Source organism: Mesoplodon bidens (assembly GCF_964165515.1).
Source record: "Mesoplodon bidens genome assembly, chromosome: 14".
NCBI classification, from domain to species: domain Eukaryota; kingdom Metazoa; phylum Chordata; class Mammalia; order Artiodactyla; family Ziphiidae; genus Mesoplodon; species Mesoplodon bidens.
In genome coordinates, this window is record NC_138170.1 from 64,927,439 (window position 1) to 64,948,681 (window position 21,243).

General features: G+C 40.4%; 1 protein-coding gene across 4 annotated transcripts in view; it reads right to left on the minus strand.

Annotated features, from left to right (window-relative positions):
* The window catches only part of LCLAT1 (lysocardiolipin acyltransferase 1), a 167,604-nt gene extending 148,585 nt beyond the window's left edge, over positions 1 to 19,019 (minus strand). Inside the window, exons 1-2 of one of the 4 annotated variants that reach the window (XM_081254167.1) lie at positions 18,793 to 19,017; positions 301 to 428 (exon numbers count right to left, since the gene is read on the minus strand). The gene's annotated coding sequence lies outside the window, so the exon portion shown is untranslated. Of the gene's footprint in view, positions 1 to 300; positions 429 to 18,792 lie in introns of all 4 variants that reach the window. The other 3 variants (XM_081254169.1, XM_081254166.1, XM_081254168.1) reach the window with 3 other exon arrangements.
* Between the last annotated feature and the right edge of the window lie 2,224 nt (positions 19,020 to 21,243).

Genomic DNA, 21,243 nt, shown 5'->3' on the forward strand with positions numbered 1-21,243 from the left:
GTCTCAATGCATTAGCTAAACATGGCACAAAAGATTCCGTTACAATATGGGGGGCAAGGTTGGGGGGAGGGAGGAATGCTGGCAAGACTCAAAGAAGCAAAGAAGCAAAATTATTCTAACAGGGCTCTTGGATATTTTTCCCAAAAATGTTTAGGAAAACTGAAAATAACTTAAATGAGTAGGAAAGGTAATCATCTCCTGTCTCTCTGCAATATATTTCTAAGACCTGGTCCATCAAAAATATTTTGCATATCTTCCACTAAAATAACTATAAGGAAGACAAGTAATAAGACAGCTTACCAAATGAAGATTAGTGTGCATTCTGACTCTGGGGGCATTCCCATTTTTGTAAGAAAATGAGTTTCCATTTTTCTGAGCAACTTCTGATGCAGCCATTGGCCCATGGTTCTTTCCTCCTTAGAAAAGGCCTCAGAAAAAGCAAGTTACTGGTGTTTATAAACATTTATTACAAACCAAGAAAGAAAATAACACATTAAAAAGCATTTTTAATTTTAAAAGGCTCAATCTGGGGCAAGTCTGTTTTCCTGCAAGCCAATATTAAAAAGTGAAGCCTTAGAAGTAGATGCAATTGTCAACTGCAACAGTTCAAGGAGTAAAACCCTGTATTCAATAAGCTCTGAAGGTCCTGTGTCCTTTTCTCCCCTTTTCCATAAATGCTTTCTGTATATTCCTGACCACGTAAGGACCAAATTATTACCGTACAAAAATTTCTTCTGTTCTCAATTTTGAGACAACTTCCCACAAACTGGCAAAAAAATTTTAAATTAGCCTATTTAAAGTTGAGCAATTTTAACTCCATTTAGAAAAATTTTTAAGATTTAAAAGAAAAATAAGGGCATTTAAAAAAAAACTACAGCTAACATCATACTCAATGGTGGAAGAATGAAAGTTGTCCCCCTAAAATAAACTACAGATTTAATGCAATCTCTTTTGAAATTCCAACAGCCTGTTTTGCAGAAATGGAAAAGCTGATCCTCAAATTCATATGGAATTGCAAGGAGTCCCAAGCAGCCAAACAGTAATAAAAAAGAACAAAGTTGGAAGACTCACACTTCCCAACTTCAAAACTTACCACAAAGCTTATAGTAATCAAAACAGTATGGTACTGGCATAAGAAAAGACATGCAGAGATCAATGGAATAAAAGTGAGAGTCCAGAAATATACCCATACAGAAATATACCCATACATCTATGGCCAACTGATTTTTGACAAGGGCGCCAAGACCCTTCAATGGGGAAAGAATAGTCTGAAACAAATGGTACTAGAACAGCTGGATATCCATATGCCAAAGAATGAACTGACCTCTGTATTGTACCACAGACAAAAATTAACTCAAAAAGGATCATTGACCTAAATGTAAGAGCTGAAACGATAAAACTCTTAGAAGAAAACATATAGGTAAATCTTCACAACCTTAGATTTGGCAATGGATTCTTAGTTATGACACTAAAACCACAACAAAAGACAAAAAACAAAATGAGTTGAACTTGATCAAAATTTAAAACTTCTGTACATCAAAGAACACTATCAAGAAAGTGAAAAAACAACCCACATAATGGGAGAAAACTTTTGCAAATCAAGGGTCTAGTATCCAGAATATTAAAGAACTCTTACAACTCAACAACAAAAAGACAAACAATTTCTTTAAGTGAGCAAAGGACTTAAACAGACATTTCTCCAAAGAAGATATACAAACAGTCAATAAGCACGTGAAAAAATGCTCAATGTCATTATCATTAGGGAAACACAAATCAACACCACAATGAGATACCACTACATACCCAACAAGAATGGCTATAATTTAAAAAATGGAAAATAACAAGTATTGGTGAAGATGCGGAAAATCTGGACGCCTCATACACTGCTGATGAGAATGTAATATGGTGCAGCTGCTGTGGGAAAACAGGTTGGCAATTCCTCAGAAAGTTAAACATAGATTTACTTTATTATCCAGCATTTTCACTCCTAGGTATATACCCAGAAGAACTGGAGCTAGGTACTCAAATACTTGTTCACTAATGTTTATAACAGCACTATTTACCATAGCCAAAAGGTAGAAACTACCTAAATGCCCTTCAATAGATGAATGGGTAAACAAACTGTAGTACTATATATACATACAAGGCAATACTACTCTGCCTTAAAAAGGAATGAAGAAAAAAAAAGGGGGGGGGGTGCGGCTTCCCTGGTGGCGCAGTGGTTAAGAATCTGCCTGCCAATGCAGCGGACACGGGTTCGAGCTCTGGTCCGGGAAGATCCCACATGCAGCGGAGCAACTAAACCCGTGAGCCACAACTACTGAGCCTGCGCGTCTAGAGCCCATGCTCCGCAGCAAGAGAAGCCACGACAATGAGAAGCCCACACACCGCGATGAAGAGTAGCCCCCACTTGCCGCAACTAGAGAAAGCCCTCGCCCAGAAACAAAGACCCAACACAGCCATAAATAAATAAATAAATAAATATTTTTTAAAAAGGAATGAAGTACTGATACTTGCTACAACATGGATAAACCTTGATAACAGTATGCTAAGTAAAAGAAGCAAGACACAAAAGGTCACATATTTATATATATATTTATATACATATTTATATAAAATACCCAGAAAAGGTAACTCATAAGAGACAGAAAGCTGATTGGTGGTTGCCAGGGACTGGAGAGAAAAAGGTCGTAACAGGGTTTCCTTTTGGGGTGATGAAGTGTTTTGGAACTAGACAGAGGCAGTAGTGGCACAACAATGTGAATGTACTAAATGCCACTGATTTGTTCACTTTAAAATGGTTAATTTTATGATTTGTGAATTTCATCTCAATTTTTTTTTAATTAATAGAAACCAAATGTCATAGCCTAACTTTTTTTCAAGTATCCATACTGGAGATTATTTACAAAAATCAGTTGTCTGTTAAGCCACAATGGCAATCTCAATTAATTTACAGGGCATATTTTCTGATTATAACACAATAAAACCAATAATTAAGAATGAATTCAAAACAAAGAATCCTAATACTGTAAATTTCTAAACTCTTAAATAATGTTGCATTAATTTTTTACAAATTAAAGGATAAACAAGACTTGTAGTTCTCAAATTTGGTGTGCACTCAGATTACCTGGGGAGCTTGTTTAAAATACAGAAGCTTAAGCCCTACACCCAGAGATTCTCATTTAATAGATCAAGAGTGGAGTTAGAGCATCTATACTTTTAATAAGCCCTCCACCAAAGTTTAAAAACAGTAATAGAATATTAAGGAAAAAAATTAAAGATGTTGCATATCAAAAGCTATGGAGGGCTTCCCTGGTGGCGCAGTGGTTGAGAGTCCACCTGCTGATGCAGGGGCCGCAGGTTCGTGCCCCAGTCCGGGAAGATCCCACATGCTGCGGAGTGGCTGGGCCCGTGAGCCATGGCCACTGAGCCTGCGCGTCCGGAGCCTCTGCTCCGCAACAGGAGACGCCACAACAGTGAGAGGCTCGCGTACCGCAAAAAAAAAAAAAAAAAAGCTATGGAATTCATACAAAGCTGTACTCATATACATTGTCTAAAATAATAATACTTAAGAGAACATAAACTAAGCAGTCAATTTAAGATTTTAAAATAAAGGTGTTATTAAAGAAAACAGGAAAACAGAAATATGAATGAAAATAAAACTACATGAATAGGAAACTAAAAAAGCAGAACTTTAAAATGAGTGTGGTTAGAGTCCTGAAAAATTCTAACAAAACCAAAAATTCTCAAAGAGACAAACATAGAATTGGGAAAAGAGATTAATCATCTTCTTTAAAAAAAACATAAAAACATAAAACAAGGAAAATCAATTTTTCAGAAAACTCTGGAAAAATAAATTTTCTAATAACTCTAAATCTACACATGGTCAGTTCATCAAAAATATAAGAAATTACTTGTCAATGAAAAAAGTCATAAGTTCAATTATGGCATTAGTTATAATCTGCTATTTGGTTGAAAAAAATTAGAACTTGTAAAGTGAGGAAAATTTTAACAAAATGCTATGAACTTGAAATTCTTTCCATTGCAGGAAAAAAAAAATGTATCAAACATTCAAACTGGTTAATAAGTACCCAGTAACTATCACACAGCTTCACTAGTAAGAGAAACAGACTTTATTCTCTGCAATCCAAAAGCAAATCTGAAAAGAACTTCATGATATAACTGATTATAAATTATTCTACTTTTCAGGTTTAAAAAAAAAACAGTCAAAATACATCACCATCAACTTTACAAATACCATTGAGGTTACATTTTCTTTTCTATTTTAAAGTCACTTTGTAGCCTATTTAACTTTAACCTCTGTTACTCAATCATGGGAACAAATAAATGATAGTCATTAACAAAGAGAAGCCAAGAGCCAAGTGTTATTACCAATAATTAATATAGGGTAAATAAAATGAAATGTTCTTAGTTTAATAAAGGGGAAAGAGCTAATGCTCTCCTCTCCTTAGGTGACATATTCCCCCCCTATGTCTGCTATAACAAATTACTTGGTGGCTTAGAACACCGTAATAAATTTATTCTTTCACAGTTCTAGAGGCAAAAAGTCTGAAATCAGTATTAGTAGGCCAATACTGAAATCAAGGTGTCAAGCCACACACCCTTCAGAGGCTTTAGGGGAGAATCCATTCTTTGCCTCCTCCAGCTTCTGATGGTGCCAGAATTCCTTGACTTGTGGCCACATCACTCTAATCTCTGCTTCCATGGTGGGTCACCTTGCCTCCTCCTCTTCTCTGTGTGTACCACCTCCTTCTGCCTCCCTCTTAAAAGGGTATATTTAATTGCATTTAGAATACAACCAGATAATCCAGGGTTAACTGCCCCAGCTCAAGACCTCCAATTTAATCACATCTGCAAAGACCCTTTTGCCCATATAAGGTTACCAGAGATCAGGACGTGGATCTCTTTTGGAAAGCTATTTTCAGCCTACCACAGTGTGTCTCCTTAAAAACAAACACCAAACCCTTTGGTCAGGAATTAGGTAATCTTAGTCTCCAGATTTCACAATGCAAAGTCACAGGCCTTCTGACTCTCATTACAATAAACACATACCTCTGAAATTAACTCAGGAATCTATCACCAGGTGTACAGGAGACTATCACAGGGGACATCCATTTGTTTCTCAAAAATATAAAAGAAACATTAAATCTCTATTTTACTGTAAAGATGAATGAAATTCTACTCAAAGTTTGTAGTCTCTCCTGAACTATCTACATGCATGTTATCTCACATGCATACCCAATATATTGAGTTTTTTCTCCCTTCTACATTGGTAAAGAGGGGTCTTTTTGTTGGCAGGATTTTCTTATTTCCCCAACAAACATTACTGAATTGGGTAATAATAAACTAAGTTTTTAAATGAATTTGAAACGGACTACTTTCCAAAAGCAGCAAAATTTATTTTTATTGTCTAAATTTTTCCAACACAGAATTTCAAGGCCCACCAGCCCTTGAACTCCTTCAGAATCAAGCAGTTTTCATTCCATAAAATCAAAATTCAAGATGAATTAAAGAGTTACATGTAAAATATGAAAGCATTAAGAATTAGAATAAAATATAGCAATAGAAAAAATGAGCAAAGAAAAGTCACATATGGGGCTTCCCTGGTGGCACAGTGGTTGAGAGTCCGCCTGCCGATGCAGGGGACACAGGTTCGTGCCCTGGTCCGGGAAGATACCACATGCCGCGGAGCGGCTAGGCCCATGAGCCATGGCCGCTGAGCCTGCACGTCCGGAGCCTGTGCTCTGCAACGGGAGAGGCCACGACAGTGAGAGGCCCGCGTACCGCAAAAAAAAGAAAAAAAAAGAAACAAAGAAAAGTCACATATGAAACACTAAAAAAACAAAGAAATCAAATTAAAGCAATGTGATGTCATGTTTCCAACTACTACCCTTCCATATTTGACAAGGATAATATTGGGTTGGCCAAAAAGTTCGTTCGGGTTTGTCTGTAACATCTTATGGGAAAATCCAAACGAAGTTTTTGGCCACCCCAATACCTAGCAAAAGTGAAGGTATGGGGACACAGGGACTCTTAAACATACTATTACTGAGAATATAAACTGATAGAGACCTTTTAAAAAGCAATTCAGCATAGCTGACAAGACTTAAAAGGCAAATAGATTTTCACCCAATAATTCTTCTTCTAATCATCTATCCTACAAAAATACTCATCAAAGTGAGGAAAAAAATTTATGTATAAAAATGCCCACTGGCCAAAGCAATATTGAGAAGGAAAAACGGAACTGGAGGAATCAGGTGTCCTGACTTCAGACTACACTACAAAGCTACAGTAATCAAAACAGTATGGTACTGGCACAAAAACAGAAATATAGATCAATGGAACAGAACAGAAAGCCCAGGAATAAACCCAAAAAATTACAGTCAATTAATCTACAACAAAGTAAGCAAGACTATACAATGGGGAAGAGACAGTCTCTTCAATAAGTAATGCTCAGAAAACTGGACAGCTACATGTAAAAGAATGAAATTATAACATTTTCTCACACCATATACAAAAATAAACTCAAAACGGATTTAAAAACTAAACTGGAAACCATAAAACGCCTAGAAGAAAACACAGGCAGAACACTCTCTGACCTAAATCATAGCAACATTTTTTTGGATCTGTCTCCTCAGGCAAAGGAAACAAAACCAAAAATAAACAAAAGGGACCTAATTAAACCTAAAAGCTTTTGCACAAAAAAAACCAGCAACAAAACAAAAAGACAACCTACTGAATGGGAGAAAATATTTGTAAGTGATATGACTGATAAGGGGTTAATATCCAAATATATAAACAGCTCATAAAACTCAATATCAAAAAACAACCCGATTAAAAAATGGGCAGAAGACCTAAACAGACATTTTTCCAAAGAAGACATACAGATGGCCAACAAGCACCTGAAAAGGTACTCAACATGGTTAATCATCAGAGAAATGCAAGTCAAAACCACAACGAGATATCACGTCACACCTGTCAGAATGACTATCATCAAAAAGAACACAAATAACAAATGTTGGCAAGGATGCAGAGAAAAGGGAAACATAGTACACTGCTAGTGGGAATGCAAACTGGTGCAGCCACTACAGAAAACAGTATGGAGGTTCCTCAAAAAACGAAAAGTAGAAATACAATACAATCCAGCAATTTCACTCCTGGGTATTTACCCGAGAAAAAAAACCAAAACCACTAATTTGAATAGATATATGCACCCCTATGTTTACTGCAGTATTATACACAATAGCTAAGATATAGAAGCAATCTAAGTGTCCATCAACAGACGAATGGAAAAGGAAGATGTAGTGTGTATTATATATACATATATATATATATATAATATATATATATATAAAATAAATAATGGAGTATTGCTCAGCCCTAAAAAAGAATGAAATTTTGCCATTTGCAACAACATGGATGGACCTGGAGGGTATTAGGCTTAGTGAAATAAGTCAGAGAAAGATAAATACTGTGTGTTATCACTTACATGTGGAATCTAAAAAGTGAAACGAATGAATATAACAAAACAGAAACAAGCTTACAGATGTAGAGAACACACTACTGATTACCAGTGGGGAGAGGGAAGAGAGGTGGGGCAAGACAGGGGTAGGGGATTAAGAGATATAAACTATTGTGTATAAAATAAGTAAGCTACAGGGCCTCCCTGGTGGCGCAGTGGTTGAGAGTCCACCTGCCGATGCAGGGGATACAGGGTTCGTGCCCCGGTCCGGGAGGATCCCATATGCCGCGGAGCAGCTGGGCCCGTGAGCCATGGCCGCTGAGCCTGTGCATCCGGAGCCTGTGCTCTGCAACGGGAGAGGCCACGACAGTGAGAGGCCCGCGTACCGCAAAAAAAAGAAAAAAAAAGAAACAAAGAAAAGTCACATATGAAACACTAAAAAAACAAAGAAATCAAATTAAAGCAACGGGAGAGGCCACGACAGTGAGAGGCCCACGTACCGCAAAAAAAAAAAAAAAAAAAAAAATAAGTAAGCTACAAGGATATATTGTACAGCACAGGGAATAGAGCCAATATTTTATAATAACTTCCTAACTCCCTTCCTTCCTTCCTTCCTTCCTTCCTCCCTCCCTCTCTCCCACCTCCCTCCTTCCCTCCCTTCCTTTCTTTCTTCATTTATTTTTGGCCATGCTGCACAGCATGTAGGATCTTAGTCCCCTGACCAGGGATCGAACCCATGCTCCCTGCAGTGGAAGCGCAGAGTCTTAACTACTGGACCACCAGGGAAGTCCCTATAGCAACTTTAAATGGCATATAATCTATAAAAGTATTGAATCACTATGTTGTACATCTGAAACTAATACTGTAAACCATTGATATTTCAATTAAATAAATAATAATTTACATGCTCACTGAAATTCTACTTGTATATGAAAATTAGAAATAATATAAACGCCCATCAATAGAGAAATAGCTAAATGATGGTATATGTCTACAGTGGAATTCAATGTAGCCGGTGAAAAATGAAATACAACAATATAAGCTGTCATTTAGAAAGCTAGCCATGATGCATTAAGTGAAAAAAGCACTTAAAATATAGTAAGTAAATTATTCTGTTTTTACTTAAAGGAAAAAAACAAAATAACAAACATATATATTATAATATGTTTACATATTAATAGAAGCTATATTTTCCAAAAAATCTTATGACATGGGAAAATCCTTATAAAGTTAACTGAAAAGAGTAGAACTACAAAATTGTATATGCAACTATATAAACAAAAGCAGTGCAATATTAATAAACAAGGGTGACTAATTACCTGAGTAACATGATTTTGATCTGTTCTTTATACATTTTTTATTTTCCAAAATGCATGTTATTTACAAAATCACAATAAAAATTAAAGTTTTGTTTCGTTTTTTTTTTAAATTCATTGATGTAATGTTCCTTTTTTTAAAAAATATTTATTTATTTATTTGGCTGCGCCAGGTCTTACTTGTGGCACTCAGGATCTTCGTTGCGGCATGCAGGCTCTTCATTGAGGCACGCAGGATCTAGTTCCCTGACCAGGGATCGAACCCAGGCCCCTGCATTGGGAGCGCGGAGTCTTTAACCACTGGACCACCAGGAAAGTCCCTTGTTTTGTTTTTAAATGGGAACCCAGATGACCAAAAAACTGTTATGCTTTAGCGAGTCAGGAATGATTCAAACCCTACAGAATACAGGAGACTGAGTATAAAATGACAACACCACAGTGAGTTCAGGTACAAAAGAAGACCTTTAAAAATACATATTTACCAAAACTTGCCCAATATAAAGAATGCTATCTCCTTCAGACTGGTTACTTGAAATACTATATTTATTCTAATGTTGCATTACTAAAAGTAATGTTAACCAACATGATCACCCAACCTTATCACCTAGGTAGGTCCTAAAATAGTTTGGGGTCATTTCAAACAACTCTAGTTTCAAAGAACAGAGACCTAGCACAAATTCAGTTAGTTAAAACATTATGCTGCAGCTTCTGAAGACATGTTTTGAGGCAGGGACTAGACCCTGGCCTTCAGGAAAGGTTTCCTCCACATAAACTATTCACTGCCATCAACACCACCTTTCCATACATGTCCAACAACCTCCTCCATTCCTTTCACTCATGAGCTTCCTCACTACAAGGGTCCTCTCCCCAGATGAGACAATTATCAAAATCCTACCATCTTGGTAAGATCAAGCTCCAAATACATCTGCTCCATGAACCTGCTGCTTTTTTGAACTCCAAAAGCATTTCAATATCTATACTGCTCATTGATCAGCATGTGCTATTTTTATACTGACAGTCTTTTAATATATTCTGACTTCCCAGTTATAGTTTATAAGGAACTGGAGTGCAGTTCACTGGAGATACACATCGAGTGGTGGCCCATCCAAGAAACACAATAGGTGTTTGTTTGCTTTGCTTCTATATAAAGTTTGGGACAGTATTATTATTAGTTTGGGCTTGACGGACTGTGGTGAGCCTTGAATGGCTGCCTAAGAAGTGTGGGTTTTATCCTACAATAATCTAGAGTTGACAGGTTCTTTAGCTCAAAAATGATGTGATAAAAGTGTATTCTAGCAAAAGTACTCCTTAGTCCACAGTTGCCAGATTTGGGGGAGACAGTAACATCTAAAGCAAGGAAGGAAGTCGGCTGAGCATAAAGGGTTAAAAGTCAGAAAGCACTGGGTTCTCTAACACCTCCAGCTCTTGGCAAGTTATATGACTTCTTAAAAGCTTCCTTTTCTTTATCTATAAAACAAGGATGAGAAAACCAGAACCTACCTAGCTGTAGGGAGTATTACAGAAAATCACAATGACAGTAAGCGCTACAGTGGGATTCAAGCACATCACAGTTCAAGCTGTTAAAAGGATAATTCAAACAAACAAAAAGATAACACTGTGTCTCCCATACAAATATAAAATGAACGCCTGTCTATGATTTATGTAATTCATTAATTAATTATGGAATAAATAAGATATTTCATCTGGTTCAAAAGTGAATCCAAAGAACACAAACATACAGGCAATCAGGAATGGTGAAATGGATTTGCTTGACAGATCCCCCACAAAAGAGGAAAAGAAATCAACAGTACCTCCAACCAACAAAATTCATTTGCATGTCTAAGGACAAGAGTAATTTGCACTGCTGTGAGTTATTCACAACTTACAACATTATAAAATAAATCAAAAAATAATAAAAGATGTAGATCCCATAGATTAGATCTCCAGGAAATGTGCTTTAGACCACCTAGTTTCCAATGAAGACACCCCATAATCCCTTTTGTACATTTCAAGACTGTCACAAATTTTCCTTACATAGTTCTTAACCACCATGCACATTGCCTTTTTCTTCTTTTAGAAAAAAATCCACAGCTTCAAGATCTCTGACAACCATTAGAAAAACTGAGTTAGTCCCCTCCATAAAACTAATCTTTCACTACAATAAACTGTTTTCTTCACATACTAAACCAGAAATTTAGAATATGCATTTATACATAAATGCAGAAATAAATTAATTCATTGGATTGTCAAGCTTCTTAAGAGATCTAAAACTAACAAGGGTTTGGTTCTACTGAACAATGACAAGGAGAATTACTCTCTGAAGGAAAAAAGACGTAGTTAAATTGTCACTTCCAAGTAACTGACCCAAAATTAACTTAAGTGTCTAACTGGCCGATATATGCATCTTAATTTCCACCCTATGTTTTCTTCCATAAGAAAAACCTATCCCAGTCCAACTACCACTCCAGTAAAATCAAGTAGATGTACTGCTCCTACTGCTCCAGCTAAGTGCAACTAAAAACCCTGGACATCATATATGAAACAAACAAAAGACTCTGAAGGTGGGACTTCCCCGGTGGTCCAGCTCCGCACTCCCAGTGTATGGGGCCCGGGTTCAATTCCTGCTCAGGGAACTAGATCCCACATGCATGCCACAACAAAAAGTTCACATGCCGCAACTAAAGATCCCACATGCCGCAACTGAAGAACCCACCTGCTGCAACGAAGATCAAAGATCCCGCGTGCCACAACTAAGACCTGAGCAGCCAAATAAATAATGAAAAAAAAAAAAAAAAAGACCCTGAGCACGGAGAGAAGGCACACTAGCTAGGGAGGCACCTTGGGACCCGTCGAACAACATGGTAGTGAGTTCTCTGGGTTTTCCTTTTGCCTCATATACATCACGTGGACACAGAGCTGAAGCAGCCAGTAATCCAGAAATACCAATGGGGGCTGACAAAAAAGCTCCTGCTCTTTCAGGAAACCAAGAAAAGAGCAGGAGAGCAAAACAGAAGACTTGCAGACAGTAACCACTGACACTCCAGCCAAAAACCACAGGAAAAACTGTGGCTCATCCCCACCCACAACAAGATAAGCCAAGTAGGCAGCATGAACTTTCCCTCTCACCAGGCTGTACTGTTGTGCCTCAACATTACAGGTTACCCCCCTTACTCCCTCCCCTCACCCCCCACCCTCACTCCTGCAGGGATGATATCAAAGGCAGAACTTTCTTCCCTTGCCAAGTAGGTGTAAGACTCCCCCTTGCCCTGCCTCAGTGTCTATGAAGACCACCTGGAGAGCCTGGACTTCTACTGCCATGACAGTAACGAGGCTCCTCTTTTCATCTCCACCAGGATGGTATGAGACAAGGCCTAGTAGAGAGTCAGGACTTTCTCTGCCCTCCAGGGGTACGAAGGCCATCCCCTCCCAGTGGTGTCAGTACAGGCCATGTGGAGAACAGCAAGAAGGCATAGTAGTATCAGTGAAGGCCTAGAGAGGAGCTGAAACTTCCACCTCTGCCCAGCAGCAGTGAGGAGCCCTGCTTCGTGTGTCAGTGGACCAATTCTTCGAAAGCGCACAACTCACCCAAAATGAAACAGATAATTTGAATAGCCCTGTGACTATTAAGGAAATTAAACTCTTAATTTAAAACCTCATGAAGGGCATCCCTGGTGGCGCAGTGGTTGGGAGTCTGCCTGCCGATGCAGGGGACACGGGTTCGTGCCCCAGTCCGGGAATATCCCACATGTTGCAGAGCGGCTGGGCCCGTGAGCCATAGCCGCTGAGCCTGCGCATCCGGAGCCTGTGCTCCGCAACGAGAGAGGCCACAACAGTGAGAGGCCCGTGTACCGCAAAACAAACAAACAAAAAAACCTCATGAAAAAGAAATCTCCTGGCTAAGATTGTTTGATGAGAGAATTCTACCAAATGTTTAAAGAAAAATTAACACAATCTCTTCTGGAAAACACAAGAATAAGGAGCACGTCCCAATTCACTTTATGAAGCTAGTACTTCCCTGATGCAAAAACCAGGAAAAGACAGTACAAAAGAAAAAAACTATAGACCAATACATGAATGTAGGCACAGAAATCCTTAGTTGAATATTCAAGAATCAATGTAACCCACAATATTAACAAACTGATAAAATACATATTCACACGATCATACCAATCTATACAGAAAAAATTATCTGATAAAAAGCAATCCTGTTCATGAGTAAAACTCTCAGAAAAAAAAAAAAGGGAATACAGGGGAACTTCCTCAATTTGATAACAAGCAACTATAAAAAAAACATACAGCAAACATCATTACACCTAATGCTAAAAGAAAAAATAAACAATGCATTGCCCCTATTTTTTTTTTTTTTTTGCGGTTCGCGGCCCTCTCACTGTTGTGGCCTCTCCCGTTGCGGAGCACAGGCTCCAGACGTGCAGGCTCAGCGGCCATGGCTCACGGGCCCAGCCGCTCCACGGCATGTGGGATCTTCCCGGCCCGGGGCACGAACCCGTGTCTCCTGCATCGGCAGGCGGACTCTCAACCACTGCGCCACCAGGGAAGCCCCATTGTCCCTATTATTGAGAACAACAATGTCCACTCTCACCAGTCTTACACAACACAGTACTGAAAATTCTAGTCAATGCAAGAAGGCAAGAAAAGGAAATAAAAGCCATACAGAAAGAAGAAATAAACCTGTCCCTATTTGCAAATGACATGATGGTTTCCATAGACAATCCCAAGAAATCTATCCAAAAACCTCCTAGACCCTCCTAATATGTGAGCTCAGTAAGGGTGCAGATACAACATAAATACACCAAAGAAAAAAAGCAACTGCAAACTGCATTTCAATGGAAAAGACAACCTACGGAATAGAAGAAAACTTCTGCAAATCTTATATATGATAAGGGGCTTATAACAAGAATATATACAGAACTTCTGTAACTCAGTAGTAAAAAGGCAAATAACCCAATTAAAAAAATGGACAATGGATCCGAATAGACATTTCTCCAAAGAAAATATACTAAAGCCTGATAACCACATGAAAAGATGCTCGACATCATCTGCCATCAGGGAAATGCAAATCAAAACCATAATATCAACTCACACTCAGGAGAATGTTTTATTATAACTTCTCTAGAATGGCTATAATCAAAAAGATAATAACAAGTGTTGGGGGAAGATGGAGAAATATGGGAACCCCCATATGCTGCGATGAGATTGTAAAATGGTACAGCCTGGAAAAGTCTGATGGTTCCTCAAAAAATTACACCATATTACCCAGAAATTCAACTCCTAGTTATATACCAAAAAAAAAAAAAAAATACAACATACATCTGCACAAAAACTTGTACATGAATGTCCATCAACTGATGAGTAGATAAATAAAATGTGGCATATCCACACAATGGAGTATTATTCGGCCATAAAAGGGAATTAAGTACTGCTACATGCTACAACAGGGATGAACACTTAAAACATTATGCTAAGTGAAAGAAGCCAGTCACAAAAGACCACATATTATATGATTCTACTTAAAGGAAATGTCCAGAACAGGCAGAAAGTAGATTAGTACTTGCCTAAGTCAAAGGTGGGAAGATGAGGGGACATAAGGTGTCACTGTTAATGGATACAGGGTTTCTTTTTGAGGTGATAAAAATGTTCTAAAATTAATTGTGGTAATGGTTGTACAACTCAATGAATATAGTATTAAAAATCACTGACTACCAGATCCACAGCTGACTTCTTTCTTGAAACGGAGAAGCTGATTCTAAAATTCATAAAGACTTACAAGAGACCCAGAATAGACAACCCAATTTTGAAAAAGAAGAACAAAGTAGGAGGACTCATACTTCCTGTTTTCAAAACTTACCACAGGGCTTCCCTGGTGGCGCAGTGGTTAAGAATCCGCCTGCCATGCCAATGCAGGGGACATGGGTTCGATCCCTGGCCTGGGAAGATCCCACATGCCGCGGAGCAACTAAGCCCGTGCACCACATCTACTGAGTCTGCACTCTAGAGTCTGTGACCCTCCATTGACTAATAACACTGAACACCTTTCTATACGCATACTGGCCATACAGAGATCCTCTTTTAGAAAGTGCCTATTCAAGGCTTTTGTGCATTTTTAAATTAAATTGTCTTTTTCTTATTAATTTTACACAATACACATACATTCTGGACGTGAGTCCTTGGTCAGAGAGATGAATTGAGAATTTCTTCTTCCAGTCTGTATTTTGCCCTTCATTCTCTTCATGGTGTCTTTAGGTGGAGAGAAATTCTCAATTTTAACGAAGTCAAATTTATCAATCATCGTTACAGTCATTGCTTTAAGTCTTTTTTAAGAAATCTGTGCCTACTCTACTCAGTAGTTCTTTGATTTGTGCTTATGGTTTGAATGGTTCTGACCTTGCTCTGAATTCATGAATTCCTGCATCTTTGTAAGGTTTACAATTTCACCTTGCAGTCGATCTGAAATACATTCATGTTATGTTGTTGGTGATAGACAACTTTAGTGTTATGAATGTTTGAGCAGAAATCAGTTTTACAACTAGAGGATTCATCTGTGACTACTTCCATATTATAATGACTTCTGTACAAATACATGAAAAACATAATGTTAAAAAAGTGAGAAAAACCCTCTAACACCTGCTATTCTAACATTTTACCCCAAACATACCTTAGATGATTCTTCCCCTCCCTTTGAGGGGCTTTCCTCCAATGGGCCACTTTATACTAGACCCTACTGACTTTGATGATATAATTAAGTGTTCTGTAGTCTCAGAAATCAAAAGCCTAGAGGCTTCTGTTAAGCCAGGTTCTATTACACCTTATTTGACCCAACAACCTCAGAGGGTTTACAATTCTCCAGAAAACCAGTAACAAAGAACTCTTTGCTCCATCCTTTTTCCTAAATTAATTAACTGAATCTCCTTTCTCCAACCACAGTTACCAAAAAACCAAAACGAACAAATATAACAGCTTAGTCTTCTCTTTACTAGCTCAGCAGGTGCTCCCCTCCCCCACCCAGTTATTCTTCACACCCAGCCAATCTTCCATTCTGCCTTCCAAATGTGTGGTGGCCTCTGAACTTTGCTGTCACAGTTAATGCCCTGCTTCACTCCCTCACCATCTCTGGTCTGGAGTATGGGAACTGCCCTTGACTGGTCTCTTCCTTACATTTTGTCTTTGACCCTGTCACCACCAAAGTCCCCTCTCCAGAACATAAAGTTGATTATGTTACTCATCTGATTAAGATCCTTCTATAGGTCCCACTGCCCACAGGATAAAGTCACTCTCTTAGTTGAGAATTCACAATCTGGCCCTAACCTTTCCTGGCTTCTTTCTTAGCAACTCCTGCAAAATTCTGGCCTGACACCTGGGCACCCATGCCCTCTTTCTCATCCTAATTTTGCACTGCTTCCTCCTTCGGCTAGAAGTCCCTTCTCCCTTTATCCTGCAATCAGCTCCTTCCTTTCTTGCAAAGGACGACCCCAGCAGAAGCAACTGTTCCCTAGTATGTGTTCCTGCAGCTCTCTGTACCCACCACAACTATACTTGAGTCCTTATCACCTGTATTAATGAATCACTTATTTGTTTTTCTCACTCAGGATTAGGAATTAATCTTTACATCCCAAGGACTTGGCAGGGCAATTCCATGAAGGTTCAATGAAAGAATGAATGTCCCAGCCATTTTTATTCATGTCACCTTCTTTCTATAAATAGAAAAAAAAAAAGTATATGTAAAAGGGCTTAAAAAAGTTAAAAGCACTGTGTTAACAGTTGACATTTATTAATATGCATTTACTCCTCAGGCACTGTTCCAAGAGCCTTATAAGGGCTCATTCACCCAGCAACATTGTGTATCATCTTTGTTTTACACTTGAGGAAGCTGAGGCACATTGAAGTTTTAAGTTATCTTCCCCAAATTGCAAGACTAGCATTATGATACCAGACTATGTTCTTAACCACCGTGCATACCATCTTCCTGTATCATGCAGATGTGTTATGTGTAAAGGTGATATATATGAACAGACTTTCAATGCAGTAATTTTGTTTGTGGTCTTTTAGTTGTATAAATAATAACTGTGATTCATTCCCTTGGCATCCAGTAGTGATTTATATGGTGATGACTCCAGTTACTTTGGTTAAGTGGTATATTCATGCCACCCTTGATGCCCATTATTTTTTAAAGTTTTTTTTAATTAATTAATTTATTTATTTTTGGCTGCGTTGGGTCTGTTGCTGCACGCAGGCTTTCTCTAGTTGCGGTTAGCGGGGGCTACTCTTGGTTGCGGTGTGCAGGCTTCTCATTGTGGTGGCTTCTCTTGTTGCGGGGCACGGGCTCTAGGCGCACGGGCTTCAGTAGTTGTAGCATGCGGGCTCTAGAGTGCAGGCTCAGTAGTTGTGGCTCACGGGCTTAGTTGCTCCGCGGCATGTGGGATCTTCCCGGATCAGGGATCGAACCCATGTCCCCTGCATCGGCAGGCGGACTCTCAACCACTGCGCCCCCAGGGAAGCCCTTCCCTAAGATATTTTAAATGGCAGAGTAAGAACCAGAAACTACGCCTAACCCCAGCCCCAGACTAAACTGACTAAATCTCCACAGATGCAGTGTGGAAGAAAGATTCTTTTGGGTTTTCCCCATTGTTTATCCTTGATTGTCAGCAACAGCCAGACTAAGCACCTGGTGGGAAGAAATGGACCACCATTTGCTCAAATTAAAAGGTAAGAGAAGCCTCATTTTCACAGTGCCTGATTCATAGCAGGCAGTCCAAAGACAACTACTGATAACAAACAAAAAGTGCCACTGTGCTTTCTCAATAACAGAACAAGGCACTCCACAAAATTAAGACCGCTACCAAAAACAAGTCACTTAATTTACCTGTCACATCGAAGTACAATGTAGCAACAGGAACTTAAAAAAATTTTTTTAATGAATCTTTTACTCTCAAAAACATAACCGTTTTGCAAAAAGGGCTTTCATCAAGACAGTTTTTTGAAAACTAACCCAACTAGTTATACTTCATGACAGGCCTCTGCTCAAATAAGGGACCTACATGAATGGACAAAATTTCATTACTGTTAACACCTTCACCTATACTTATCTTCACTACATTCCTGGGCTTCAGCTTAAAGTCAATCCTCAGTCTTAACATGCAGCCAAGTGCACATGGAATAGAGTTAATGAACTTCGAAGGCAGAGGCAATGCTCCCGGGGAACCCACCGGAACCAAGGAAATACAAGGAAGCAAAACGTCTCTCCCAACAGCTAAGCGCCCGAACTTTTTATTTCTTCTCTTCAAATGGACAACTAAGAGCTCAGATTCACCTTGACGATTAGACTTGACATCAGCCCCTGGCTAGGGCCTACCTTTCCTTTCGTGGCACTGCCACTCTGGCACCTACAGGCAGGCGCCTGGAGGATACACAAATAAGCCAGATCCAGCCCTTTCCCTGCACAGCTCATGTCCAAGCCTCGCACGTGGCGGCCACTTGGAACCTTTGGCACATCTGATTTAACAGTGGCAGAGTCTGGACTGTGCTCGCAGCGATGCAGCTCCCGGACCCGCCCCGATCTGGAGCCGGAAGGTCTTGGTGCTCTTCTGTAAACACCTATCAGATACCTGGCCCTCCTCCTCCCGCGGCCACGTCGACCCAGCCTGAGCAGCCCCGCGGCCCCCGACGCCTCCTCTAGCCTCCGGGAGTCGCTTCCCCGCGCCTCCTCTAGCCTCCGGGAGTCGCTTCCCCGCGCCTCCTCTAGCCTCCGGGAGTCGCTTCCCCGCGCCTCCTCTCACCTGAGCTGGCGGCGCCGCCACCCGCGTGGTGACCCCAATTACCCGTCAAGTAACCGTTACAGGGGGCCGCAGCCTAGGGAGGCCCGCGTCTCGGGTGGAAGAGCCCATGGGGCTGCTCCCCCTCCGCCGACCCAGGATCCCCCGGCCGCCGCCGCCATTTTCCCCGTGCCGTAAACCCCACCTGACGGTTCCAGCTTCTCACCTGTGACCAGCAGAGGACCACGCGCGACGCCGTGGGGAGCGCGTGGGCGAACTGGAGAATCCCTGGGGGTCACAACCTCCGTGCACAACCCGCCGCTAATTCATCCCGAAGCGGGAGGCCTCGGGCCAGTCGCCCTTGTAATGCGTCCCGGCAAGCTCCATCCTGATTGGCTGCGAGCGCCTTGAGGCAGCGGCGTCCCCAGCTGCGTGAGAAGCCCGGGTCCCCGGAGCCCCGCCCCTGCTCCCCCGCCTGGGGCTCCCCCGGCGCGGGACTCTCAGGGCTCCCTTAAAGTGACCATGCTCATTTCCGGCCCGCCTCCAGGAAAGGAGGGACCCACAGAGCGAGGGACTGTAGGGGCGAGTAGCAATAAGAAATAGGGAATGCCGGAGGGCATTGTCCCTGGGAACCTAATGGTCCCTCTAACCCCTGGAGTTTCAAAGTGACAATAGAAATCTGGGGAGTTTAATTTACAAACTGTGGACTGACAAGAAACGCACAACCTAAAAATTGAGAATTATGTTTTACTGGACGAACTTACTGAGGACTTAAGCCTAAAAGGTAGCCTCTCAGATCGCTCTGAGGGACTATGCTGAAGAGGTAAGGAAGGAGCCAGGATATTTAGGAGCTTTTGCAACAAAAACCAGGTAGTCGGAACTTGAAAAGGTTACTGATCATTAAAAAACAGACATCTCAAGTTAATGAAGTTAGCACTTTTCTACCTATGTAAAGACGCCAGAGTCTGGGCTTATCAAAATCATTCCTTTGAAATGCACCTTAACTGTCTAGGGCCAGTATCCTGGGTTTTTTTCCATCCTGAATTCCCTCAGGGTGCACGGCGCGGGGGAGGGGCGGCAACTGTGTTGGCTGATGGCTTGATGGCCACAACATCCTTTGTTTATTGAAATGGCTGGTGATATTCTTTGTCCACAAAGCCTAACCTACAGGGGCAAGTCAGTAGTAGAACCAGTTCTAGAGCTCAGGTTCCTGACGCGCAGCACCAAGCTCTCCGGAGCATGCAGCTTCCCCAGTCCTAGGGAAGCTTTCCCTCCTCTGAGCATCCGCAGTACTTTCATGATAACCCTCATAAAAGGCGTTCAGCACTTTCTACTGTGGGACATCTGTCCCCTAACCTACTAAACTCTAAAGCTCCATAATGGTGGGGACTGTGATTAAACCTTTTTTCATTTCCTACACCATGCCTTCCTCCTGCGAGTCTTTAACAAAGATTCACTGAATTAAAATCCTAAAAAGAATAAACATAGCCACCCATCACACACTTAGCCACTTTATGTATGTTTATGTGTTTTATTCATTTATTCAACAAGGCACAGAAGGGGATGAATTTTGTTTCAGAGTACAAGATTCCTGTCCTCATATATTTGTAGTGTAACAATAATGAACATCTAGGTTTGGGATGCATAGCTTCAGTATAGCTAAATTATATTCCATGGGCATTTCCTGGCAATCCAGTGTTTAGGACTTGGCACTCTCACTGCCTGGGCCTGGGTTCAATCCCCGGTCAGGGAACGAAGGTCCCAAAAGCCATGTGTCACAGAAAAAAAAAAAAAAAAAAATATATATATATATATATATATATATATACACACACTCCAGAGCTCTCTGTGAATCAAAAGTTCCCTTGTTCTTTTTCTAAATCAGCTTCACACTCTCCAATTTTGTTCAGAAATATTGAAATATTTTAAGATATGCTGAAATTGTGTTAGAAAATGAAGATAAACAACAGAGGGAAACACCAATACAAGAGCCAACTCTGTCAATTACCCCTGTGACCTTAGGCCTCGTTTTTTATCTGTAAAATAAGATCACTAATATAAGAGTTCTCTAAATTCTTTTCTTCCCCCCAACCCTACAAGTTTTTAACTTTCTTCATGTCAGAGGCCAGCAGGGAAAACCCTGGGGTTTTGAAAGAAGGGATTATATAATAGTTTATCTTTGCATCTCCTAAAACAAACAGTGCCAACTGAGAAAGAGAACACCACACATTTGAATACAGCAGATGCTGAATAAAGTTTAACTGACTTGATGAATCATCCTGGTTTCTTCTCTATTTCACTTTCCTAGCCTTAGGCTTTTTTGGAGGGTGGAGGGGTAGAACCTGAAGGAAAGGGTCAAAACTATGGAGTCTGAAGGTATTAGCTCTTCTTTACCCAAACTGCTTCTGACACCCACCACATGTGTGGCTTCTCCACACCAAGCAGCTCTCCAGTTCTCTGTGGACACCAACTAGGTGTCCTGCAATGTAATTCAGTTTTGACACTAACTGCGTGGAATTAATGCAGACCCCACAGGTTAAGGGCTTAGTTCCACAAAACTGCTCCCCACTTCAGACACCAATAGAAAGTCTGGGTCTCAGGACTTCCCTGGTGGTCCAGTGGTTAAGACGCCACACTTCCACTGCAGGGTGCACGGGTTCGATCCCTGGTCAGGGAA